This window comes from Oncorhynchus mykiss, chromosome 1, assembly GCF_057628025.1.
Source record: "Oncorhynchus mykiss isolate SJ-2025 chromosome 1, ASM5762802v1, whole genome shotgun sequence".
NCBI classification, from domain to species: domain Eukaryota; kingdom Metazoa; phylum Chordata; class Actinopteri; order Salmoniformes; family Salmonidae; genus Oncorhynchus; species Oncorhynchus mykiss.
The window spans coordinates 86762920-86774284 of record NC_143022.1 but is presented as its reverse complement, the minus strand read 5'-3'; the positions used below and the strand labels follow the sequence as shown (position 1 = coordinate 86774284).

General features: G+C 43.1%; 1 protein-coding gene across 13 annotated transcripts in view; it reads right to left on the bottom strand.

The window, feature by feature from the left end:
- The window catches only part of LOC110530763 (E3 ubiquitin-protein ligase MARCHF8), a 166187-nt gene that overhangs the window by 97990 nt on the left and 56832 nt on the right, over positions 1–11365 (bottom strand). The gene's annotated exons all lie outside the window — the stretch shown is intronic.

The following is an 11365-nucleotide window of genomic DNA, read 5'->3' as shown; positions in this document are numbered from 1 at the left end:
ACACACACACAGAGAGAGTCAGAGTAAGGAGAGACATTGGCCAGCAACCAACTCAGCCCCCTCACTACCTTTCCAATCTACTGCACAATAAATCACCTATATCATAGACTGCTTATGATCTTTGTAAATAAGATGAATAACCTCATATCTGGATAGTGTATCAGGGTGTTGAAACAGTGAGAAATGTGAGAGTTTTCTGATGGCAGTAGACACAGTTTATGCATTAGAGAGACAGTATGGAGCCTGGCAGGAAGACCCGAGGGCCTCTGTGGCCGCTCAAGTGCATTACAGTTAAACACAGTACGACACAGTCGCCTAATGAAACCTCTGAAGCTGTGCTTGGAGTGTGTGTGCGTGTGTGTGTGTGTGTGAGTGTTTGCTTTCGTCATACTGTGTCTTCAGATCAGTAAATATGAAGGAGAAGAGAGATGTCAGACTATTTAGAATGTCCCCCACTGTCACAGAGCCAGAATACAGTGGCCTTCAAGGACCAAAATAATACAGTCCCCCCCCTGGACTAGAAGCTCAGCCTAAACCAACCAAAACAAGAAGTATTGAAGCTCAGACCTCTAAATCACACTCAACAGATCAAAACTCCTGTTTGTAGAACCCTTTACACACGACAGGCTGATAGAAGAATACAATAATCACAGTAGACTAACATTTTTTTTATCAGAAATTAATGGACTGCTTAATGTAGCTTAGCTAGCTACAACGGGGTAACATATACCCTGGCAGATTGATGAGGTTAATTAGCAAAGATTAGTGCAACGCTAACATGTCTCAGCCCAGCTAGAGAAACATAAACTGGTTTTTTTTAAGGGCCGTGTTGTGTTTTCATTTCCCTAGCAGGCTACGCTTGTTAGCGTTGCCGCGGATAAAAGCTAAGACCGTTTTGGAGGGAAAGAATAGAGCAGAGCAGAGGGACATGTTCAAAGGCTGTGTGTTTTGAGACCGAGATGGAAAAGTCTCACCATCGTGTTGGGGTGTGTGCATCGTTCATGGATCTGATATGATGAGCTAATAAAAGGAGTTCAGTCACAGATTCTATTACACACCAAAGATCAAGTGGCCGCAACTTTATAATTTCATCTCATCATCATCTCTAAGAATTTGTTATTAACTGACTTACCTAGTTAAATATAAATAATTATCTCATACCGTATACACTACCAGTTTGGACACCTACTCATTCAAGTGTTTTTCTTTATTTTCACTATTTTCTACACTGTAGAATAATAGTGAAGACATAAAAACTATGTAGTAACCTATATGGAATCATGTAGTAACCAAAAAAGTGTTAAACAAATCAAAATACATATATATTATATTATTATATTCTATTTTATATTCTTTAAAGTAGCCATCCTTTGTGTACCAAGAGTGTGCAAAGCTGTCATCAATGCAAAGGGTGACTACTTTGAAGAATCTCAAATATAACATTTATTTTCATTTGTTTAACACTTTTGGTTACTACATGATTCCATGTGTTATTTCATAGTTTGTATGAACTATTATTCTATAATGTAGAAAATAGTAAAAATAAAGAAAAACCTTGGAATGAGTAGGTCCAAACTTTTGACTTGTACTGTGTGTGTGTGTGTGTGTGTATATATATACTGTATATCATAAATAACTTTGACTTCAACTGTTGACTGCAGAGGCATGAAAGAGGCCCAGTTGGCCAGTGATGACGACATCATTACTGGACAGCAGATGGTGGCCCTCTGACCTTGACAGACCCTAACCCACTGCAGCTCCACTGATACAGACACAAATCAAACAGTGTCTAATTGTATTTGTGCCGAATACAAAAGGCACCTTACAGTGAAATGCTTACTTACAAGCCCTTAATGAAGTTAAGAAAATGATTTACTAAATAAAACTAAAGTTAAAAATAAAAGAGCTACAATAAAATAACAATAACGAGGCTATATACAGGGGGTACCGGTACCGAGTCAATGTGGAGGCTATATACAGGGGGTACCGGTACCGAGTCAATGTGGAGGCTATATACAGGGGGTACCGGTACCGAGTCAATGTGGAGGCTATATACAGGGGGTACCGGTACCGAGTCAATGTGGAGGCTATATACAGGGGGTACCGGTACCGAGTCAATGTGGAGGCTATATACAGGGGGTACCGGTACCGAGTCAATGTGCGGGGGTACAGGTTAGACAAGGTAATTGAGGTGATATGTACATGTAGGTAGAGGTAAAGTGACTATGCATAGATATTAGATAATAAACAGCCATTTTTAGGGCCTACCTCTGACACCGCCTGGTATAGAGGTGCTGGATGGCAGGAAGCTTGGCCCTAGTGATGTACTGGGCCCTATGCACTGACCTCTGTAGCGCCTTGCGGTTGAAGGCCAAGCAGTTGCCATACCAGACGATGATGTAACCAGTCAGGATGCTTTTGATGGTGCAGCTGTAAATCCTTTTTGACGATCTGAGGACCCATGCCAAATCTTGGCACCACACTTCCAGGTCTCTGACCTCCTCCCTATAGGCGGTCTCGTCATTGTCGGCACTTAATGATGGTATTGGAGGCGTGCATGGCCACACAGTTATGGGTGAACAGGGAGTACAGGAGGGTACGCAGCAAGCACCCCTGAGGGGCCCCGTGTTGAGGATCAGTATGGCAGATGTGTTACCACCTGGGGGCGGCCCGTCAGGAAATCCAGGATCTAGTTGCAGAGGGAGGTGGTTAGTTCCAGGGTCATTAGCTTAGTGGTGAGCTTTGAGGGCATTATGGTGCTGAGCTGTAGTCAATGAGCAGCATTCTCACATAGGTGTTCCTTTTGTCCAGGTGAGAAAGGGCAGTGTTGAGTGCTATAGAGATTGCGCCATCTGTGGATCTGTTAGGGCGGTATGTAAATTGGACTGGGCCTAGGGTTTCTGGGATAATGGTGTTGATGTGAGCCATGACTAGCCTTTAAGCACTTCATGGCTACAGACGTGAGTGCTACAGGTCAGTAGTCATTTAGGCAGGTTACCTTGGTGTTCTTGGTCACAGGGACTATGGTGGTCTGCTTGAAACATGTTGGTATTACAGACTCGGCCAGGGACAGTTTGAAAATGTCAGTGAAGACCCTTGCCAGATGGTCAGCGCATGCTCACAGTACACGTCCTGGTAATCCGTCTGGTCCTGCGGCCTTGTGAATGTCGACCTGTTTAAAGGTCTTACTTACATCGGCTACGGCGAGCATGATCACACAGTCGTCCGGAACAGCAGGTGCTCTTATGCATTCTTCATTGTTGCTTGCCTTGAAGTGCGCATAGAAGTAACTTAGCTCGTCTGGTACAGAGACAGAGACAGATGTGCGTAAACACACACATACACACTGGGATGATACAAGAATTCAAGGGCATCAGAGAATGGCAGGGCTATAGCTACTGTTTATAATGCAGGGTCAGCGCCACTTAAAGGGGCAATCCGCAGTGGAAACAATAACAAAGCGTACTCCCGCCATTGTTTCAGTGATAAGCTGAGGGATGGGTCTGGGGAAATGTAACCACTCTCAGGTTCATAGACTGAGCTATGGATGCAAGTACTGACCCTCCATGATATCAGAATTACAGTTATAACCATGTTGAGGCTGTAGAGTGTTTGTTTACATTTACTATGGGTTATGATGGGGTACGACAGATAAACTAAGCTAATGAGGCACTTACAAGTTATATTCCTCAAGAATCAATGAGATCATCATATCTAAGTTCAAAAATGGATGTAGCAGCAGCATATTGACCCTTTAAAAAGTAGCACTTTATCCACTGAAGGCCATACATTTCTGAAAATGCTCCCTACTGAATCAATCCATGGTTTGTGACATCACTGTGAGATGCAAAGAAAACGAAATCCTTCCACATCATTATCATTAACAATGAACTTTTCCTAACGCTATAATTGGGTGGACATTTTAAATAACAAACAGAGGAAGAGTTGTCCATGAATAACATACTGGCCAACTGAGAATGAGGAGAGAGGAGCAGGTCAACTGCCACATACTGCCAGACAAGACTAAAGGAAAGTGTGTGTGTCTGCGTGTGTGTCTGCGTGTGTGTCTGTTTCTGTGTCTGTGTGTGTGTCTGCGTGTGTGTCTGCGTGTGTGTCTGCGTGTGTGTCTGCGTGTGTGTCTGCGTGTGTGTCTGTGTCTGCGTGTGTGTCTGTTTCTGTGTCTGTGTGTGTGTCTGCGTGTGTGTCTGCGTGTGTGTCTGCGTGTGTGTCTGCGTGTGTGTCTGCGTCTGTGTGTGTGTCTGCGTGTCTGCGTGTGTGTCTGTGTGTGTGTCTGTGTGTGTGTCTGTGTCTGTGTCTGTGTCTGTGTGTCTGTGTGTGTGTGTCTGTCTGTGTGTGTGTGTCTGTGTGTGAGTCTGTGTCTGTGTGTGTGTCTGCGTGTGTGTCTGCGTGTGTGTCTGTGTGTGTGTCTGCGTGTGTGTCTGTGTGTCTGTCTGTGTCTGCGTGTGTGTCTGCGTGTGTGCTCCTGTGCCCGGGGGATATTGGTTGAGGTCCAGACTAGTCCACTAATTGAGCCTGGTAATGGGGTCCACAGGGAGACATAGTGTGGTAGAGAGACTGTAATTAACTGAGATTGACTCCCAAATGGCACCCTATTCCCTATATAGTGCACTAGTTTTGACTATAGCCCTATGGTCCTTGGTCAAAAACAGTGCACTATATAGAGAATGGGTTGCCATTTGTGACTCATCCTGGTACTGCGTTGGCCATCACTCTCCTTACATGAGGTGGAATTGGAGACCGAGGGGAACATGCTACTAGGCTACTGAGAAGACAGTCTTACATAAAGAATGTATTGGATACGAGAAAGGGAACATGGTTCTACACTGAAAAAAAATGTAGACGCAACATGTAAAGTGTTGGTCCCATGTTTCATAAGCTAAAATAAAAGATCCCAGAAATGTTCCATATGCACTGTCGTGATGTGACTTTCATTAATCTGATGACTGTTATGTATCAAATCAACTAACTATGTTTAATCGATTAACTAAAATCAGGTAACAATTAACTCATTAGGATTTGGGGCACCATGGAAGAAGTTGTTTAACGACTTACCATCTCCCGAATTAAACTCTAGATGATATAAGATATATCAAATAAGTAATTTATTAATCATTACCTTATATCACTCTCATAATTCTGAACATCGCATACTCCTTGCATCTGCACAAAACTCAGCTTTACTGATCATTCTGTACCACACCAATTCATTTAATTCTTTATTTACTAACTAACTAAATGATAACTCAGGATTCATACACAGTATAGGTTATTAATTAGAAACTTAATACGACGGAAACAGGTCCCTAGTGAACTAATGACAACATGACTGCTTGTTTATCAAAAGAGGGAGGAGTAAATGGGAACAAAGGGAGAAAGAAAGAGAGACAAACTTATACACTTGGAACTACGCTCACAGTAATCATAATTCTTTGCCCCGAAACGCCACCCGTTTGGGGAGAAGAAATAATGAATGTATTTACGTGTTTGAATGTCGTTCTTCATCGTGTATCTCTGTTGGACCCAGGCCTTTTTGAAAAAGGTTCTGTTGGACCTTCTCCCAAGCTCAAGTGAAAGGTTCTGATTGTCCACAAGAGGTCACAATGTCCTTCTTCTTCGTTGTTCGTGGCTTCAATGCCTTGTCCTGTAGTCTTAAGCAGAACTAACAGGATAGTGTTTGCTTTCAGCCGTTCTGGAAGAGTGGTCCTCTGAAGACCGCTAAATCAGGCGTCTCGATGTTCCCTAGTGGGGTGATGAGAGCAATGTAGTCGACGATGTTTTGAAGAGAGTAACAGGATGGTCCTACTTAAATTCACCTTCTCAGATACAGTACTTAGAACAGCTACTCAGCCGTAACATTGGTTGTTAGAGAGGCTACTTTGTCATCTTCACCTTGATTTTCAGGGTCGTAACCAATGGAGACCTAAGCTGCAGCTTGAGTCCTTCTGGTCTGATATGTTAATTATCAACTCATCTTCTATACACTCTGGCAAAAAGGTGGCGTTTCCATCATGCTGACACACTGTCTGAGCTCCCTCGGGCGTGGCTACTTACTGGGCAAAGTATCATCAAAACTATGATCTCGTTAAAAAACTAAAATTACATTCATATCTTAACAAAAATACTGTCATCATCCTTGAAATTTCCTACCCAACATAAAGGAGGAGAACCGGACATATACAGTGTGTATACTGTTCCAAGTTACAATAATCTCATTCTAACATTTTTGCACAATGTTTAATGACATCACAAAATAGACATTAGTTTTCCATAGACCATCTCTCATCATTCGCTACATTTGAATGTTAAACATATTGTCCCAGTGTTCCCTTTTGGACGTTAAAGTTTTTGGGCGGCAAAACGACTCTGTAACAAAGACATTCCAATCACCACTACTGAAGACCAAAAAAAAAAAGAGTCCTCTGCTGCATACGATTTACGACCGGGCGTGAGGTGTCATAACTCCCACATCAATCCCTCCTCCCCTCTGCGGGTGAGTGGTCTGGTGGAAGTCAGATCCATTGTAAACCTGATCTCTGAGTCATGACAGCACAAAAAGCTTATTTTTGATGGCGGGAGGGAGGGGATATCAGCCGAGAAAGTATATCAGCCGAGATTCCTATAAAGTACAGTGTATAACCTGTATCACTTACATAAATAGATTTCAAACCCTTCTTGAAGATTTCAGACTTCTTGTTAATATTTCCCAACAATCTCTATATTTCTCATCTACACTGAACAAAAATATAAACGCAACATGTAAAGTGTTGGTCACATGTTTCATGAGCTGAAAGAAAAGATCCCAGTTCCATACACACAAGAAGCTTATTTCTATCATATTGTGTATATACATTTGTTTACATCCCTGTTGGTGAGCATTTCTCCTTCGCCAAGATAATCCATCCACCTGACAGGTGTGGCATATCAGGAAGCTGATTAAACAGCATGATCATTACACAGGTGCATCTTGTGCTGGGGACAATAAAAGGCCACTCTAAAATGTCACACAACACAATGCCACAGATGTCTCAAATTTTGAGGGAGTGTACAATTGGCATGCTGACTGCAGGAATGTCCACCAGAGCTGTTTTTCTACCATACATTTTCTACCATAAGCCGCCTCTAACGTCATTTTAGAGAACTTGGCAGTACGTCCAATCGGCCTAACAATCGCAGACCATGTGTATGGTATCGTATGGGTGAGCGGTTTGTTGTTGTGAACAGAGTGCCCCCCTGGTAGCGGTGGGGTTATGGTATGGGCAGGCATAAGCTACAGACAACGAACACAATTGCATTTTATCCATGGCAATTTGAATGCACAGAGATACCGTGATGAGATCCTGAGGCCCATTGTCGTGCCATTCTTCTACCACCATCACCTCATGTTTCAGCATGATAGTGTACGGTCCCATGTCAGATCTGTATACAATTGCTGGAAGCTGAAAATGTCCCAGTTCTTCCATGGTCTGCATACTCACCATACATGTCACCCGTTGAGCATGTTTGGGATGCTCGAGATCAAAGTGTATGACAGCGTGTTCCAGTTCCCACCAATGTCCAGCAACTCTGCACAGCCATTGAAGAGGAGTGGGACAACATTCCACAGGCCACAATCAACAGCCTGATCAACTCTATGTGAAGGAGATGTGTCACACTGCATGAGGCAAATGGTGGTGATACCAGATACTGACTGGTTTTCTGATCCATGCTCCAACCTTTTTATTAAGGTATCTGTGACCAACAGAAATCCATAGATTAGGATTTAATGAATTTATTTAAATTGACTGATTTTCTTATATGGACTGTAACTCAGTAAAATCTTTGAAATTGTTGCATGTTGCGTTTATATTTTTGTTCAGTATAAATGCACCAGAATAATTTGGAGACTTATTGGACAATGGATCTTTGCATGGGAGCAGACGTGCAGTGGCTAACAGTGTTGTGCAAGTATGGTAAGCATGGAATTCCCCTACAGGAATAATGCTTTGCACTCCCCTTATAGGGGATCTTCTGCTTTCGCCGCTCTCTCACCGCATTTCTGTGAGCGTAACATGAGAACTTCCAGAATGACCACAGGGGATGTTTCTCATCACATACATTTACAGAATATCACAATGCCCATGTCGTAATCCTCAATCTCTCTCACCGACACACCATTTCCTGCATATCAGATCAGTCTGTTATAAAACATAAAAACATGCCACAGACGCATCATTGCCCTTCTGGTGTGTGTGTGTCTGTGAGTGTGTGTAGAGTACATGTGTGTTTGTGTGCGTGTGTGTTATGTGTGCTGTGTGTGTACACTGAGCCAGGGCAGCAGGGGGCGGCGCAGCAGGCTGGGTGAGATAATCCTACTGCTGTTCTGTCAGCTGCTCAGTAGAAGGCAACAGATTGACACAACACTGATCTAAGGTCAGATTCAGCATTGTTCATCCCAATAGTTCTGGTTACGGCCTGAGAGTTGTTTTGTAGCTCATGTAGGTAAGAAAAATGCAGGCAGAGCCATATTGACACTTAACAAAAATATAAACGCAACATGTAAAGTGTTGGTCCCATTTTTCATTAGCTGAAATAAAAGATCCCAGAAATGTTCCATATACCTGACAGGGGCATATCAAGAAACTGATTAAACAGCGTGATCATTACACAGGTGAACTCTAAAATGTGCAGTTTTGTCGCACAACACAATGCCACAGATGTCTCAAGTTTTGACAGTGCGTGAAATTGGCACGCTGACTGCAGGAATGTCCACCAGAGCTGTTGCCAAATAATTGAATGTTCATTTCTCTACCATAAGCGGCCTCCAACTTCATTTTAGAGAATTTGGCAGTACATCCAACCGGCCTCACAACCACAGACCACATGCTACCATGCCAGACCAGGACCTCCACATCCGGCTTCTTCACCTGCGGGATCGTCTGAGGTGGAGGAGGGTAGTATTTCCGTGGAGTATTTATGTCTGTAACAAAACCCTTTTGTGGGGAAAAACTCATTCTGATTGGCTGGGCCTAGCTCCCCAGTGGGTGGACCTGGCTCCCAAGTGGGATGGGCCTAAGCAGCGTGCTCTGGCTCTGAGCATCACAAGTTTGCACCCAGTACTGGTCAATCGTTTGAAAAATAATTGTGAGCTCAGAGGAAGGCCTATTAAAAAATCAACATTTTCAAAAACTTTTCAAACCTCCGAAATCGCTGTCTATTTCGAGTGATTAGGCTGCATCTGACACCAAACAGCCTCAATTATGCTGACAGCACAAATATAACAAAGCTTTACCACAGATAAAACAATGATACTGATATTTCACCGGATGTTTAAATGTGAAGCATCCGGTTGGCGTTTCCACTCAGAACCAAATATGGCAGTGAGAGGAAGCCAAGTGGCAAGCAGTGGGAGAAGATGGAACTAGATGGATTTTGGCCTCCATTCTGCAAATCTTCTCATCGATGAAACATTTGATCTCAATAGCGTTTTCTGTTCCCAAAACTACAATCTGTTACAACCAGAGTTGATGAAGTTTTGTAGACTTTACCCTTAGCCAAAGTGTTTTTTAAATTGCGATGTTTAGGAGTGACAACAAAGCTTTTAAACAGTATCAATCAAAGCCTCTCATGTATTCCAGACATATTTTATCCTATTAAATCCATAGTGTAACATATTTCCCCTTTCTCACAGTGAGTGAGGATAGTAATGTGTGTGTGTGTGTGTGTGTGTGTGTGTATCGGTCTGTCCTACTAATCAATAACCCTGGTCACTGTGTCACCGTCTCTCCTTCTCTGTTGAAACACTCAAGTCTTCCCTTCTCTACCGTTTCTCTCATCTATTTAAAGTGAAACTTGAAACTCATTCACTTACTGCTTATGTATGCCAGTTAGGCTCTACACCCCTTGTAAAGCGGATGAATGTGCTTAATTTTAAGAAGTTATATGGCCACTTTAGTTATTGAAACATATACTGTAGTGCGACTATGATTTGAAAGTCGCACAAAAAAAGGCATTGTTTCTTTCCTGACGTTGGGCATCATTTAGAAGTAATAATATATAATTCAGGGATGGGATAATATTGTCACCCATCAGACTAGTCATGATTTAATATTGTCTTTACATATACTAAATCATATATTTGTGAAATGTGTTTTATTTAGAATGAACCATTAGCATGCACCCATCTCGAAACATGGGCAGGGGAAAAAATACAAATATTATGCACTTAATATTAATGGAGGATGCTTTTCCTGTGGTTCATTTTATTGCCATTACATTTGCATTGATGTCAGAGTGATTAGAGGGACAATAGAGTGCCAAGTACCAGGCAGTTACCCTGTTTGGTAGGCTACTAATGACCATCAGCAGCATCAGAGCTTGGAGAAGCCTAAATACCGGGACTAAATGGTCATGCGGAATTTGACTGCCTTCATGACTCGTGGCTGCGGGTGTGGTGGTAATACAGTCACCGCAATAGCCTTACCTGATCCCCTGTTCTCCTCCGTCCCTCCCCTGTTCTCCTCCGTGCCTCCCCTGTTCTCCTCCGTCCCTCCCCTGTTCTCCTCCGTCCCTCCCCTGTTCTCCTCCGTCCCTCCCGTTCTCCTCCGTCCCTCCCCTGTTCTCTTCCGTGCCTCCCCTGTTCTCCTCCGTCCCTCCCCTGTTCTCCTCCGTCCCTCCCCTGTTCTCCTCCGTGCCTCCCCTGTTCACCCACATTCCTCACCTGTTCACGCCCCGTTCCTCCCCATGAGGTCCAGACTCATTTAGCACCTTGAAATATGGTCCACAGCAGCACATTTCCAACTCGTCCATCTGTTTGGCTGTACATAGCGTGTCCTCTGGTGCCTGTCACTATTACAGTAGCTGGTTTACAGTGGAAAGTACAGCTGTGACTACAGAAGTAGATCAGAAGTCTGTAAAAGGTAATGGAAACTCTCCCAACACTTGGATGTTGAACTCTTGAACTCTATTGCGTAGACAGTAAATAATGTACAGTACGTGTCATGTACTGTGTCATGTAAAACGCGTACGTGTCATGTAAAATGGCTCTGGAGAAGAAGGCAGACATTTTATGTGCCCTCAGCCGATTGTGTTTTTTGTTTGTTTATTTGCAACTTATTTTTTTAAACTTAATTTGTAAATAACTTCTAGATATCAGGACTGCGATTACTCACCATGGACAAGCAGAATCCTTTATTTCCCTTTCATGACTCTGACGAGCCCGACGCAAAGGACATGCTGCTTCCTCAGGAGCAGGACCCGATCTCCGTGATCTGCTTGAAGCCTTCTGAGAATTTGTAGGCAATCGAATAAACCCCCACATCCCTCTATTCTGCTAGCATATGTGCAATCTTTGGAGAATAAAATTGAC